Source organism: Lithobates pipiens, unplaced genomic scaffold, assembly GCF_037356315.1.
Source record: "Lithobates pipiens isolate NorthernLeopardFrog02 unplaced genomic scaffold, aLitPip1_a1.2 Scaffold_13, whole genome shotgun sequence".
In the NCBI taxonomy this organism is placed as follows: domain Eukaryota; kingdom Metazoa; phylum Chordata; class Amphibia; order Anura; family Ranidae; genus Lithobates; species Lithobates pipiens.
In genome coordinates this window covers 525,889,597-525,904,630 of record NW_027507718.1, presented here as the reverse complement: position 1 = coordinate 525,904,630, position 15,034 = coordinate 525,889,597, and the positions used below count along the sequence as shown (strand labels likewise).

At 44.1% G+C, this 15,034-nt stretch overlaps 1 pseudogene; it reads left to right on the top strand.

Moving 5' to 3' along the window:
- Positions 1-14,999, top strand: part of LOC143975946 (proteinase-activated receptor 1 pseudogene) — a 70,011-nt pseudogene extending 55,012 nt beyond the window's left edge.
- The last annotated feature ends 35 nt before the right edge of the window (positions 15,000-15,034 follow it).

Below are 15,034 nucleotides of genomic sequence, written 5' to 3'. Positions count from 1 at the left end.
AAAGGTCATGAGGATATTGCCTTCGGGCACAGTGTACTGCAGACTGCAGTATGAGTCCTCTGGCCTCCTGTTTTTTGTTGTGTCTCCCCCCCTTCAGTTGCCATTGCTATGGGACATCCCTCATAGTTATTACCATGGCTCTGTGTCCCCTGATGTAAGAAAAGAAAATAGGATTTTTATAACAGTTTACCTGTAAAATCCTTTTCTTTGATGTACATCAGGTGACACGGAGGTCCCTCCCTTCTTATTATACATTTGTATTGCTTGGCTACAAAACTGAGGACTCCCAGTAATGGGAGGGGTTATATGGGGGAAGTACATGCCTTAGGGATGTGCCAGTGTCCAGGACCTGTCGGTCTGCTATATAACCCACATAGTAATTACTATGGCCCTGTGTCCCCTGATGTACATCAAAGAAAAGGATTTTACAGGTAAGCTGTTATAAAAATCCTATTTCTTCTTCTGTTTACTGTAAATTTCAATTTTTTTTTATATTTTTTTTTATTTTTTCTAAAACTTCAAAAGGTGAGTATATTTCTTTCAACCTGATATAGCAGGCTTTGGAAATTTTTTATTTATTTTCTTGTCCCTCCCTCTCCCCCCTCACCCCACTTCCACCAACACCATCCAATCTAATATTTCAAGATTGTTATCTAATATCCCTCTGCCAAAAGAAGGAGAAAGACAAAAAAAGAGAGGGGAGGGGGGCCGGGGCAGCCCCCTCCCCAAACCCCCCCACAAGGGACAGCCTATCCTGTCCAGCCAGGGCTTCCACAGATTCACAAACTTCTTATAGTTGCCACGCCTAGTAAGCACCACCTTCTCCCTCCAAACTGTTGCATGTACTGTCTTAACCCATACTTCAACTGACGGGGGGGCTCTGTGCCTTCCAGTTTTGTGCAATTAATTTTCTTGCTTGGCATAAGCATGTCAGCACTATGGCTAGAGTGCCTGTAGTCTTCGTCTATGCATCCCAACAGACACGTCCTGACTTCTGTTTCTAGTATGGTCCTATGGTCACATCATGTGAATAAGATCTTCTGTCTCCTGACACCTAGGACACTTATCATCTTGTCTCCAACCAAACCTGAACAGTTTCCTAGGTGTGTAATAGAATAGGTGGGATACTTTCTGTGAGGGGGAGACCGACACCAGTGGTACCCATTTCAATATCTTACCCCACTGTTCCGGGGTTATTTCTCCCACATATCCCTCCCACCCTGCCATGCTTTTGGAGGATCCTGCCTCACTTATAATTGTACCCCCCAGCTGAGCATATACCTCAGATATCAGCCCTTTAGATGTGCCTGGTTTAATTATTTTTTGAAGAATAGGGATCTTACTCCATTCTATTACTTGTGCCCTAAACTGTACCTGTAAGGCGTGCCTGGTCTTTAAATATTTGTAGAATACATTTTTTGATATGTTAAATTCTCTCCTTAGGTCTGTAAATGATTTCACATTACTGCCCTCGTATAGTTGGATTAATCGATTATTACCCTGTCTCTCCAACTCCCTGGTCCTCTGTGTACCCTGTACCTCATGCAGATATTTGTTGTGCCATAGGAGCGTGTATTCTGTTACCCCTTTACCCCATTAATGCCTTAGTTACCTGCCATACTTTGCTGACCAACTTTATTGTTGGGCATCAATGGGGAAATGAATCTGCCTCTAGTGTCTCTACTAACATGCTATGTAGGGCCCTCTTTAGCATCATTCTGCTGCTGGAGCTCCCTCCGCCTGGCATACCGCACCCCACTAAATGTTGCAATTGGGATGCCAAAAAATAACACCTAGGATGTGGGACAGCCATTCCCCCCTCATTAATCGGTAGTTGCGTTGTTTGCAGGTTAATCCTGGCTTGGCCCTTTTTCCAAATGAATGCCCTAGAAAGAGATTCTATTTTTTTAAACCACTTTTGACCTATCCAAACTGGGCAGTTATGTAGCAGATATAATAACTGTGGTAACCAGATCATTTTTATTAGATTACAACGCTCCGCTACGGAAAGGGGGAGCCGGCCCCAAACATCACTTTTCCTCTTGAATTTAATCAATAATGGAGCTAGATTATTTTTAATATATTTATTTGTATCTCTCGTTATCCAGATGCCCAGATATTTCAACATCGCAACCACTTTTAGTTGGGGAGTTCCAGGCAGTATCTGATTACCAAATGGGTCAACTGGCATTAAAGCTGACTTCTCCCAATTAATAACCAGACCTGAAAACCGTCCAAACTCCCCAACCATGTGTATCACCGTAGTCAAAGATGTTTCAACATCCCTGAGAAAGAATAAAACATCATCCACATAAAACGCTATTGTGTCCTCCCCTGCCCTCCTCTGGAATCCCTGTATACCTGACGCTAATCTAGTCATTATTGCTAGTGGCTCGAGGGCGAACAATAAAGGGGACAAAGGGCACCCCTGTCTCGTCCCCCTCTCCAACTGGAACATCTCCGAGTATGCCTTACTAATTGTTATTTTCGCTCTTGGTTCATTATAAAGTGTTTTTACCCATCCAATAAAAGAGGGTCCAAACCCAGATCTCTCCAGTACCCACCATAGGTAATCCCTCCCCAAGCTGTAAAAAGCCTTGGTTGCGTCCAAGGACAATATAGCTCTAGAGCCCTCGCTCTCTCTGTTGGAATCTGCATATTTAAATACACTCTTCTAATATGAATGCTAGTTGACCTATTGGGGATGAATCCCGATTGATCTGGGTGTATACGTTTTTGAATGCAGCTGTTTAGTCTGGTTGCTAAAACCTTGGTGTCAGAAACCATGAATCAGACAGAGACAGAAGTACAATTAAATCACACTTGTTTATTAATAAAAATAAAAAGGTAAATAGAGTAAGCGTAGTCAAATCATAGCCAGATCGGGCAGTCAGCCAAGCCAGAGTCCAGTAACCAGATTTGATAATCAGCCAGGCCAAAAGTCAGGGATCCAAGTGGAACAGCAAGGGGACAAAGGAGCCAGAAGGGATGTCAGCAAGCCAGTCTTTAAACAGGTACACAGGAGATGGTTTCTTGTGATGTGAGCAAGACGAAGGCAGAGATGAAGTGAGCTGGACAGCTTTAAGTAGGCAGGTCAGACAAGCAGGATCGGGAACAGCTGGGTATGTGGAGAAAGATGAGAGCTGGCAGCCAGCTCAGAGAAAGAAGGGCTAAGCAAACCCTGACACTTGGCCAATATTTTGACGTCAGAACATAATATTGATATCGGGTGATAAGAGGATACGTCCAGCTGATCCTTCCCCTCTTTATGTAGTACTATTATTGTAGATTCTGACATTGAGGAAGGCAACACCCCCTCTACTGCCGCTCACCCCAATACCTTCAGCAATTCTGGAAGTAGTACTCCTCCATAATATTTATAAATTTCTATTGGGAGTACATCCGGACCCAGTGACTTTTGACTGTCCATCCCAGCTACCGCCTGCTGCAATTCTTCCACCGTTACCAGGGCATCCATATTAGCTCTATCCCTCTCTGAGAGGGCTGCCATTTCTATTCCCTGGAAGAAACTGACCATCTCTCCTCTAACCTCCCCCTTCCGCAATTTATACAGGGACTCAGCGCTGGACTGAGACAAAAATTTGGCCCTGGACTTCGTCCAGACTGGCCCACTTTAATTTTGCAAACACGCCCATAACAGCATATAAACTGTACGCAATTGCGCAAAAAAAGTCCCAAGAGAGCCTCTTTCTTACGTCAGAGTCCCCAGAGAGCCTCCACCTTACATCAAGGTCCCCAGAGAGCCTCTGTCTTACATCAGGGACCCCAGAGAGCCTCCCCTTTACATCAGAATCCCCAGAGAGCCTCCGCTTTACATCAAGGTCCCCAGAGAGCCCCTCCTTCCATCCGGGTCCCCAGAGAGCCTCTGTCTTACATCAAGGACCCCAGAGAGCCTCCCCATTACATCAGGTTCCCCAGAGAGCCTCCCCCTTACATCAGGGTCCCCAGAGAGCCCCTCCTTACATCAGCAGTGAGAGCTGCCTGCCCACTCTCCAGCTCTCCCATGCTGCCTGCCACATGGCTGCAGTGAGCCCATGGCCTGGTAGTGGGCCGGGACCCTGTGGTTGGGGACTCCTGGTCTGACTCAGGGCTATGGGCCCCAGATTCAGGGCTATAGCCCCAAAAGTCCCCCCTAGCAATGCCATTGAAACCGGCCCACTGAGCCATCGGCCCACCGGGAAACTCACGGTAGTCCCGATGGCCAGTACATGCCTGCAGGGACTTATAATACTCTCCAAATGTGTCTATTATTTCTGTTGCTTCAGAAGAGATCTTACCCTTCATCGTCCTAACTGCGGAAACAGTGGAAGAGGGGGCATTGGTCTTGACTAAAAGGGATAGCATACAACCTACACATTCCCCTCCCCAAAAGAACACTGTCACTGAAATATTCGCTTATTCTCAGCCTTCCTTATGACAGTCATCTTATATACTTGTTGTTTATCAAGCCATTTCCTCTGTTTTTCTAAGGTTGGGTCTTCCACGTATTGCTTTTCTGCCTGCATCGCCTCTCTCCTGATTTTCCTCTCCCATTCCCTGGATTTCCCCTTGATCCTTGCCACCTGTTGGATTAATAAACCTGTGAGGTAGGCCTTCAAGGAGTCCCATACCATCCCCACTGGCGATGTATGCGTGTTAATTTCCACAAATTCTTTTCGTTTGAGCAACACCTTTTCTGAATTCCCTATTAGTTCCAGCCACCATGGGCTAATTTTCCACTCTCTCAAAGAGGTTTTACCCCCTATCCATTGTCGGCATAAGTGGAGAATGGTCCAACACTCCTCTTGGGCTATATTCTATATTTCTTACTAGCTGCAACGCTTCTCCGCTTCCTAAAGCCATGTCTATTCTGGAGAGTGTAAAACAGGAGGATTGCCGTTCTTGTGGGTTTCGCATTCTCCATATGTCGCACAAGCCAATCTCCTCCAAGAATCGAGATAGCCGACCTTCCACTACTTTATCTGGCCATCTCCCAGGCAGGAATCTATCTAAGCTCTTATCCAAAACCTCATTAAAGTCTCCTACCACTATAACTGGGGTCCCTGCCTTATTCAATACAAATTCCATCAATCTATGCAAGATCTCAAATTTAAAATAGGGATGAATGTAAATATTTTCCAGCACATATAATCTATTCTCTATTAAGCAGTGCAGAAAAACATAGCGACCCTGTTCATCTATGTTCATCTATGCTGCTCTCCCTGCATGATAACGCCACTCCACTCCCAACCATCATGCTCACCCCCCTCGAATAGGAGGAGTAAACCGAATGGTATTGGGATTGAAACTTCCTATTGCGAGGTTGTGTCATAGTGTCCTTTGTCAAAGGTGTCTCTTGCAGGCAGAGCAGACCGACCCCATACTTCTCCATTACAGAAAAAAACGTGGCTCTCTTAATTGGATCCCCCAACCCCCAACATTCCAGGAGCCTATATTAAATGTTCTAGGTTGCATGAAAAAATACTATAGTAAAATAAAGAAAAAAAGGAAGAAAAACCAGCCCACTAATCTTGCTCTCCACCTCCCACCCATCATATTATCCTCTAGTCGTATCTGCCCACCCAATACTTTCTCCCCCATACCCTTTGTATTCTTCCCTGTTTGTAATCTTCGTAGTGTTGGTGTTTGTGGTGTGAACTTCTCTCCAGCCCCCTTCCCCTCTCCCCTCCCCTCCCACCCCCTCCCTCCCCTCCCACCCCCTCCCTCCCCGTGCCTAGCTAGGCTTACCCTAAGGGCTTTGCTCGTGATCTTTACCTGTTTCATATACTTAATTTGCCAATCCCTCCACTCATACCAATCTGATTGTGTTTGCAATTTTATTATTCCCCCCTCCCTCCCCCCCCAGTAGCCAATATAGAAAACTTATTTCCCTCTTCACTCCATTCCTTACATACATTATGCCTCCCATCCAAGTGTATCTCCCCTCTCCATCCCCACCTGATTTAATTAAACATTATTATTAAAACAGAAAAAGCATTTCAAAGTGTTTTAAAAAAAGTTAGCACAATTCCGTTTTACAAAAAAATTTGAAAAAAGAAAAAAGTAAATATATTCAAAATTAGCACTATTCCACGCAGTCTATAATCTATAGATCTTTCTTGTTGTCTTCCAACCATTTTGCCATGTCAATGGGTGAATTAAAACAGAGTCCATCCCAAGGCTGTCACCCGTAAGCGGGCTGGGTACAGCAAGGCATATACAGTGCCTTGCGAAAGTATTCGGCCCCCTTGAACTTTTCAACCTTTTGCCACATTTCAGGCTTCAAACATAAAGATATAAAATTTTAATTTTTTGTGAAGAATCACCAACAAGTGGGACACAATTGTGAAGTGGAACGAAATCTATTGGATATTTTAAACTTTTTTAACTAATAAAAAAATGAAAAGTGGGGCGTGCAAAATTATTCGGTCCCTTTACTTTCAGTGCAGCAAACTCACTCCAGAAGTTCAGCGAGGATCTCTGAATGATCCAATGTTGTCCTAAATGACTGATGGTGATAAATAGAATCCACCTGTGTGTAATCAAGTCTCTGTATAAATGCACCTGCTCTGTGATAGTCTCAGGGTTCTGTTGAAAGTGCAGAGAGCATCATGAAGACCAAGGAACACACCAGGCAGGTCCGTAATACTGTTGTGGAGAAGTTTAAAGCTGGATTTGGATACAAAAAGATTTCCCAAGCTTTAAACATCCCAAGGAGCACTGTGCAAGCGATCATTTTGAAATGGAAGGAGTATCAGACCACTGCAAATCTACCAAGACCTGGCCATCCCTCTAAACTTTCAGCTCATACAAGGAGAAGACTGATCAGAGATGCAGCCAAGAGGCCCATGATCACTCTGGATGAACTGCAGAGAACTACAGCTGAGGTGGGAGAGTCTGTCCATAGGACAACAATCAGTCGTACACTGCACAAGTCTGGCCTTTATGGAAGAGTGGCAAGAAGAAAGCCATTTCTCAAAGATATCCATAAAAAGTCTTGTCTAAAGTTTGCCACAAGCCACCTGGGAGACACACCAAACATGTGGAAGAAGGTGCTCTGGTCAGATGAAACCAAAATCCAACTTTTTGCCCACAATGCAAAACGATATGTTTGGCGTAAAAGCAACACAGCTCATCACCCTCAACACACCATCCCCACTGTCAAACATGGTGGTGGCAGCATCATGGGTTGGGCCTGCTTTTCTTTAGCAGGGACAGGGAAGATGGTTAAAATTGAGGGGAAGATGGATGCAGCCAAATACAGGACCATTCTGGATGAAAACCTGTTGGAGTCTGCAAAAGACCTGAAACTGGGACGGAGATTTATCTTCCAACAAGACAATGATCCCAAACATACAGCAAAATCTACAAAGGAATGGTTCACAAATAAATGTATTTAGGTGTTAGAATGGCCAAGTCAAAGTCCAGACCTGAATCCAATCGAGAATCTGTGGAACGAGCTGAAAACTGCTGTTCACAAACGCTCTCCATCCAACCTCACTGAGCTCGAGCTGTTTTGTAAGGAAGAATGGGCAAGAATTTCAGTCTCTCGATGTGCAAAACTCATAGAGACATACCCCAAGCGACTTGCAGCTGTAATCGCAGCAAAAGGTGGCTCTACAAATTATTAATGCAAGGGGGCTGAATAATTTTGCACGCCCCACTTTTCATTTTTTTATTAGTTAAAAAAGTTTCAAAAATCCAATAGATTTCGTTCCACTTCACAATTGTGTCCCACTTGTTGGTGATTCTTCACAAAAAATAAAAATTTTATATCTTTATATTTGAAGCCTGAAATGTGGCAAAAGGTTGAAAAGTTCAAGGGGGCCGAATACTTTCGCAAGGAACTGTATTACTTTATATTTCTGTAAAGTGCGCTTAATTGGTATAAATTCAGCTCTGCGCTTGTGTAAATCTGGGGAAAAGTCAGGGTACAGCGAGATCCTAACTCTGTTATACAAAATATTTCCCATCTCTTGGGCTTTTTGCAACAGAATCACCTTATCATTATAATTGCGGAGCTTCAAAATTAGTGGTCTAAGGTAACCGCCTGCTGGCGGAGCTTTGAAAAGGGACTCTATGGGCTCTCTCTATCGCAAAGAGCGGTGTAAAAGTAGCTGACCCAAAAATTTCCCTGAGCCATTCCTCCAAAAATACTATAGGGTTAGAGCCCTCGCTCCACTCTGGAAGGCCTATTAACCTCACATTGTTCCTGCAGAGCCTATTTTCTGTTTCATCCACCTTTGCCACTTGTATGCCCATTTGTTTCCTCACACTTGATCTCTCTTCTAAAGTAGTAGTCCTTTCCAAATTTTTTTGCAATTCATGACCCATTGAGAGTAGTTCCTCCTTAATTCCTTTTAACTGGTTGTCAAGACTACATATTGAGCTTTTGCAAGCATTGATAGCATACAATACATCTCTCAATGTCTGCTCCTCCTCTAATATGGAGCCTGCCTCAGAGGTTATCACAGACATTACAGATACAGTTCCTGATTAGGGAGGAGCTTCGAGTTCGAGTCAAACTCATGTTCGACTCGAACATTGCCTGTTCACCTGTTCGGCGAACAGTGAACAATTTGGGGTGTTCGTGGCAAATTCGAAAAGCCGCGGAACACCCTGTACAAGTCTATGGGAAAAATCTAAAGTGCTAATTTTAAAGGCTAATATGCAAGTTACTGTCCTAAAAAGTGTTTGGGGACCTGGGTCCTGCCCCAGGGGACATATATCAATGCAAAAAAAAGTATTTGATGAATAAATTAGCTTTTTTACACTGTTTTTATTGGATATGTTTTATAGCTTAACCGCTTCCCGACCAACCACCACAGTTATACTGCGACAGGTTGCCTCCCCTGCGCAAGCCGTCATAGCTATACGTCAGCTTGCGGGGTCGGGCTAGCAGGCGCACACACCATGGGAGGCCCGAGCGCGCGCCTGCTGCACAGTGGGGATGCCACTGCTCACAGCCGACGGCCGCGATGACCGCTGGCCATGAGCGATCGTGAGCAGGAGACACAAAACATGATGAGTGTATGTAAACACACACCTCCCTGTTCTGTTCTGTGAGGAGTGACAGATCATGTGCTCCTATTAGCTAGGAACCACGATCCATCACTTCCTCTAGTTAGTCCCCTCCCCCTTTAGTTTGAATCACCTCCCAGGGAACACAGGTAACCCCTCGAGCGCCCCTAGCGTTAACCCTTTCACTGCCAGTGACATTGTTATGGGCCGTACACACGATAGGATTTTCAGACAACAAATGTTGGATGTGCACTTGTTGTTGGAAAGTCCAACCGTGTGTATGCTCCATAGAACATTTGTTGTCGGAAATTCCGCCAACAAATGTTTGGGAACAGGTTCTCAAAACATTACAAGTCTTGTTGTCGGAAAGTCCGATCGTGTGTGCACAATTCTGATGCACAAAAGTCGGAATCAAGTCGACGACGCATGCTCAGAATCAAGCAGAAGAGCCGCATTGGCTATTGAACTTCATTTTTCTCAGCTCGTCGTAAGCATTGTACGTCACCACATTCTTGACATTCGGAATTTCCAACAACATTTGTGTGACCGTGTGTATGCAAGACAAGTTTGAGCCAACATCCTTTGGAAAAAAATCCATGGTTTTGTTGTCAGAAAATCCTATGGTGTGTACATAGCTTTAGATTTTCAGACGACCAAACATCCATTTTTTTGTAGCATGCTAGTCTCATGTCGAAAGTGAAGAGGTTGCTCACAATACGAAAATTTTCGTATGACAGAATACAACTTCTGAAGTGATGTAATGTGTTGAATAGTTTTGTATGTATTCTTTTGTTTCTGAGCATGTGTAGTCTTGTTCTTACAATTTTTTTTTTTTTGTTGTATGAAAACCGTACTAATGAAATGAAAATTGGACATTGTGTTCACATACGACAAAAATTTTATGCCGCGTACACACAATTGGAATTTTAGTCGGAAAAAGCTCTGATGGTTTTCCCGATGGAATTCCAACGGGATTTCGCTTAAGTTGTCTTGCATACACACGGTAACATCAAATTCCAACCATCAAGAATGCGGTGACGTACAACATGTACTACGGGACTAGAAAAAGGAAGTTCAATACCTAGTAGCCAATAGCTTCCATCTCATAGTTGAATCTGAGCATGCATGAGTTTTTGCACGTCTGAATTGCATACACACGATCGGAATTTCCAATAGAAAGTTTTTCCCTCTGAAAAATTGAGAACATGCTCTCAAATTTTTTCTGGAGGGAATTCGGCCAGCTAAATTCTGATGGAGCATACACACAGTCACATTTTCCGATGAAAAGCTCTCATCGGTCTTTTGCTGGCCGAAATTCCGATCGTGTGTACGCGGCATTATATCAAACTTTTGTCTGCCGAAAAAGCGAAAATCGGCTGTCGAAAGCACCGTACTCGCTGTACAAATTTTTCCATCCAAATTACATACCTGGCCTGTAATGCCGCGTAGACACGAGCAGACTGTATGGCATACTTAGTTCGTCATACAATCCGACGGACAGTCCGTCGTACTTTCCACTGAACGGACTTGACCACACATGGATACCCAAACAGTCCGACGAAAGCTTGCGCGATGACGTGTAAAGCACGTACGACGGGACTAGAAATAGGAAGTCCAATACACAGCAAAGCCCTGTAAATCCTTTCTGGGCATGCGCCATTCTTAGTCCATCCGACTAGCATACTGACGAGCGTATTGTCCGCTGAAACCAAAGTATGACGGACAGTTTTTTGGAAAATCCGAAATTCTTAGTACTCCGGACTGCACGCTGAAAAAGTCAGCTGAAGCCCACACACGAGCGGATTGTCCGCTGAAATGTGTTTCAACGGACTAAGTACGCCATACAGTCCGCTCGTGTGTACGCGGCATTAGAGGGGAGACCACAAGCCAGGCCAGGAGCTAAGGGGCCAAACCCAGTCCCTGAAAAAACACCCCGCACCATAATCCCCCACCAAATTATTTGGCTCAGTGAATAAAGCAAGGTCCATAAAGACATGGATGAGCGAGTTTGTAATGGAGGAATTTTGAACTACACATCCTATGTTCACTGGGGCTCAGTGGAAAGGTATGGAAGGTCTATTGCTTGGCTTGGAGCAGATGTGGTTAGGAGGACATTGTTGGGGGGGGAGGGGGCAGACTGTGTAGCAAGCTTCTAATAGAACATTGTTTTACTGCATTGGGGGGGCAGAGAGGTGGAGTAGCAGACATCTTATCCAACCGCACCTTTAGCGTTTCTTACAACTCTACTTCCTCCTCTCCTCTTCCTTTCTCTGTTGGGGTCCCCCAAGGGTCTGTTCTTGGACCACTCCTATTTTCAATCTATACCTCCTCCCTGGGTCAACTGATAGCCTCCCACGGCTTCCAATACCACCTCTATGCTGACGACACCCAGATCTATTTCTCTACCCCTCAGCTCACTCCCTCTGTCTCCTCACGTATCACTAATTTACTATCAGATATATCAGTCTGGATGTCACACCACTTCCTCAAATTCAATCTATCCAAAACCGAACTTATAATTTTTCCTCCCCCATATGCCCCTTCCCCTGATCTCACTGTCAAAATTGATGGCACAACCATAAGCCCATCCCCACATGCCAAGGTTCTAGGTGTAGTCCTGGACTCTGAACTCTCCTTCAAGCAACACATCCAATCACTGTCCAAATCCTGCCGCCTCAACCTCCGCAACATCTCCAAAATATGCCCCTTTCTAACCAATGAGACAACAAAGCTCTTAATTCACTCGCTGGTCATCTCTCACCACGACTACTGCAACTCCCTTCTCATTGGCTTACCTCTACATAGTCTATCACCTCTTCAATCCATTATGAATGCCGCTGCCAGACTCATCCACCTTACCAATCGCTTGGTGTCTGCTACTCCTCTCTGTCAATCCCTCCACTGGCTTCCGCTCAGCCAAAGAATTAAATTCAAAATACTAACAATTACATACAAAGCCATCCACAACTCTGCCCCCAGCTACATCACTAGCTTAGTCTCTAAATACCAACCTACTCGTCCTCTTCGTTCCTCTCAAGACCTCCTGCTCTCTAGCTCCCTCATCACCTCCTCCCATACTCGCCTCCAGGACTTTTCCAAAGCCTCCCCAATCCTATGGAATGCCTTACCCCAATCTGTCCGCTTATCTCCTACTTTATTAGCTTTTAGACGATCCCTGAAAACACTTCTCTTCAGAGAAGCCTACCCTACCCCCACCTAACTGTATTTTCATTTTCTCCATCAGCTCATCCCCCACAGTTATTACCTTTTGTTTCAACTTGACCCTCCCTTCTAGATTGTAAGCTCTAACGAGCAGGGCCCTCTGATCCCTCCTGTATTGATTTGTATTGTAAGTGTACTGTCTGCCCTCATATTGTAAAGCGCTGCGCAAACTGTTGGCGCTATATAAATCCTGAATAATAATAATAATAATAATAATCTCCTGGTACATGGGAACCCCATTGTTGCTGACTGGTGTGGCTATCTGATCACTGATCATAGAGTTTTCCCCTTCGATAGGACCTCCTTAAGCATAAGGTTTAGTGGTTATTCTCTGGTCTGTTTGCTTATTACCAAGAATATTCTCTATATTTCCATTGTTTTACCTGTTTGTTTGAGGGATTATTGCTGTTTTCCTCCCTCTGGTCATTATAGTATTATATACAGGACATAAGAATCCCTTGTCCATTCTGGGTGTGTTGGAGAGTGTGTTGCTGCTCCAAGAGTGGTGGGCTCTGAGAACAAGGGGGTCCAAGAAAACAGCAGCTCCTACAAGTGGGACAGAACACTTGTATTCATGAAACCAACCGGGGGTGGCCAGCATGCTGTAACAGATCCACATTGCAGGCATTTATTCAACCAGAGGGCAGGGTTCTTCTGTGATTAAAAAGTTATTTCCTCATAGCCTTACATCTCAACTCCATTGTTGTCATGTTTCACACTTCAGTATTGTATAGCTAAATGTGCCAGATACATCTTATTAAGTAATTTCTGAATGTTTTTTTTTTATCTTTCAGATGTGCTAATTGACAAGAACGTTTCTTCGGATCAGGGTTTATCCTATGTACGTAGTCCTTGGTTGACCAAATTCATACCTTCGATTTATACAGTTGTATTCCTCCTATCACTGCCTTTGAACGCAACGGCAATCCTGATATTCCTGTTCAGAGTTCACCTGAAGAAGCCATCGGTGGTGTTCATGTTCAACTTGGCTGTTGCTGACATCCTCTTCGTCACCTTGCTGCCGTTCAACATCGTTTACCGATTCTCAGGAAACAATTGGGTGATCGGAGAAGGAATGTGCCGCTTTGTCACTGTCGCATTCTACTGCAACATGTACTGCTCCATCCTGTTCATGACCGGTATCAGCGTGGACCGGTTTCTCAGTGTAGTCTACCCAATTCGGTCTCTTACATGGCGCACCGTGAGCAGAGCCTGGCTGGTGTGTCTTCTCATCTGGGTGGTTTCCATTGCCGGCACCGTGCCGCTCCTTGTAAACAAGCTAACTGTTCCCATTTATGAGATGAATATCACCACTTGCTATGATATGTTGAGTATGGAGGACATTCAGAGGTTTTACTTGCCTTATTTTACCACTTATATTTCCGCTTTCTTTTTGTTGCCTTTTATCGTTACGACTTTTTGCTACATAATGACCATCAGAAGTCTGAGCTCACCAAAATCTGGAAACCGAAACAAAAAGTCCCGCTCTATCGTCCTTTGTGTCATTGTACTTTTTGAGTTTATCTTCTGTTTTGGCCCGACTAATGTCATCTTTTTCATTTATTATCTGAATTTTGATAAGCCGTTTGGCAACTCCGTGTATTTTGCCTACATCCTATCTGTCAGCGTCTCTACCATCAGCTGTTGTCTGGATCCGGTTGTCTATTATTATGGCTTTTCAAAGTCTAACAAACTAGAGTACAAGTTGGTTTGTTGTGGCAAAACTATGGCTGATTTCATAGAGTCACTTACCCCTTCAAGTACCACGGGAAGGGAGACATCTCGCCAAACTCTGTAGAGCGGGGACCTGAAGCTGTTTCTTATGGGACTTTCTTGAAGAATGGGTGTGAAAAAGATACCCCCAATGGAAAACATATCACCAATGTGTTGTATTAAAGTGCATCAGGTTATTATTGTTTTGCAGCATGCGGGGGTTTTGGGCCACTACAACTTATTTAATATGTGATTTTGGTTTCTCCCGCTGTCTTCCCCTCCTGTTTAGTGCTAATTTGTTCTGTGCTGGTTAGACTCTCCTTGTTTCTTTCATGTTCCCTCAGTCAGTATTAGTACTTTGCTGAGACAGGGCCCAGGAAAGTCACTGTTTTCTTAAGCCTCGTACACACGATCGGATTTTTCGCAAACAAAGGCGCAGACTTTTGTCCGAAGGGCATTGGCCCCAAACTTGTCTTGCATACAAATGGCAGAGAATTGTCGGCCAACAAACACGAACATACGTGGTTTTTCAGCTCTTTAGCGCCACCCTTTGGGCTCCTTCTGCTAAGTTATTGTTAGTAGAAATTTGGTGAGTGTTGATTCGTGCTTTTCATTTTGCTCTTTTCATTCCGCGACTTTTCACGTTTCTGAACAGCCATTCGCCAACTAGCCATGTTGCGGAGTCAGAGGGGATAAAGTGTTATTTATTACTGGTCTTGGAGTTAATGCTTTGACCCAAGTCCAGTCCAGGAACAGGAGGAGGAGGAGTTCTTGGACCAAAAATTGGTTGCTTTATTAATCGTGACCAATTATGTCATATGCCTTTGCTGCAGGAGCTCCAGGAGAATAATCCAGATGTTTTTTTTTTTTTTTCAGATGATGGACCCCTGCTTTCACCAACTCTTGGCATTGTTGACCCCCTATATTAAGAAGCAGGACACATGCATGGGGCTTTTATTTAATTTTTTGGGTTGAATAATGATTTTATTTGGTATATTTTCTATATATTTGGATGCATAGAATGCACGTTTTGGTTAAGTTCTATTGGCAGATAGCATGTCTAATTTTATTTTTTTTA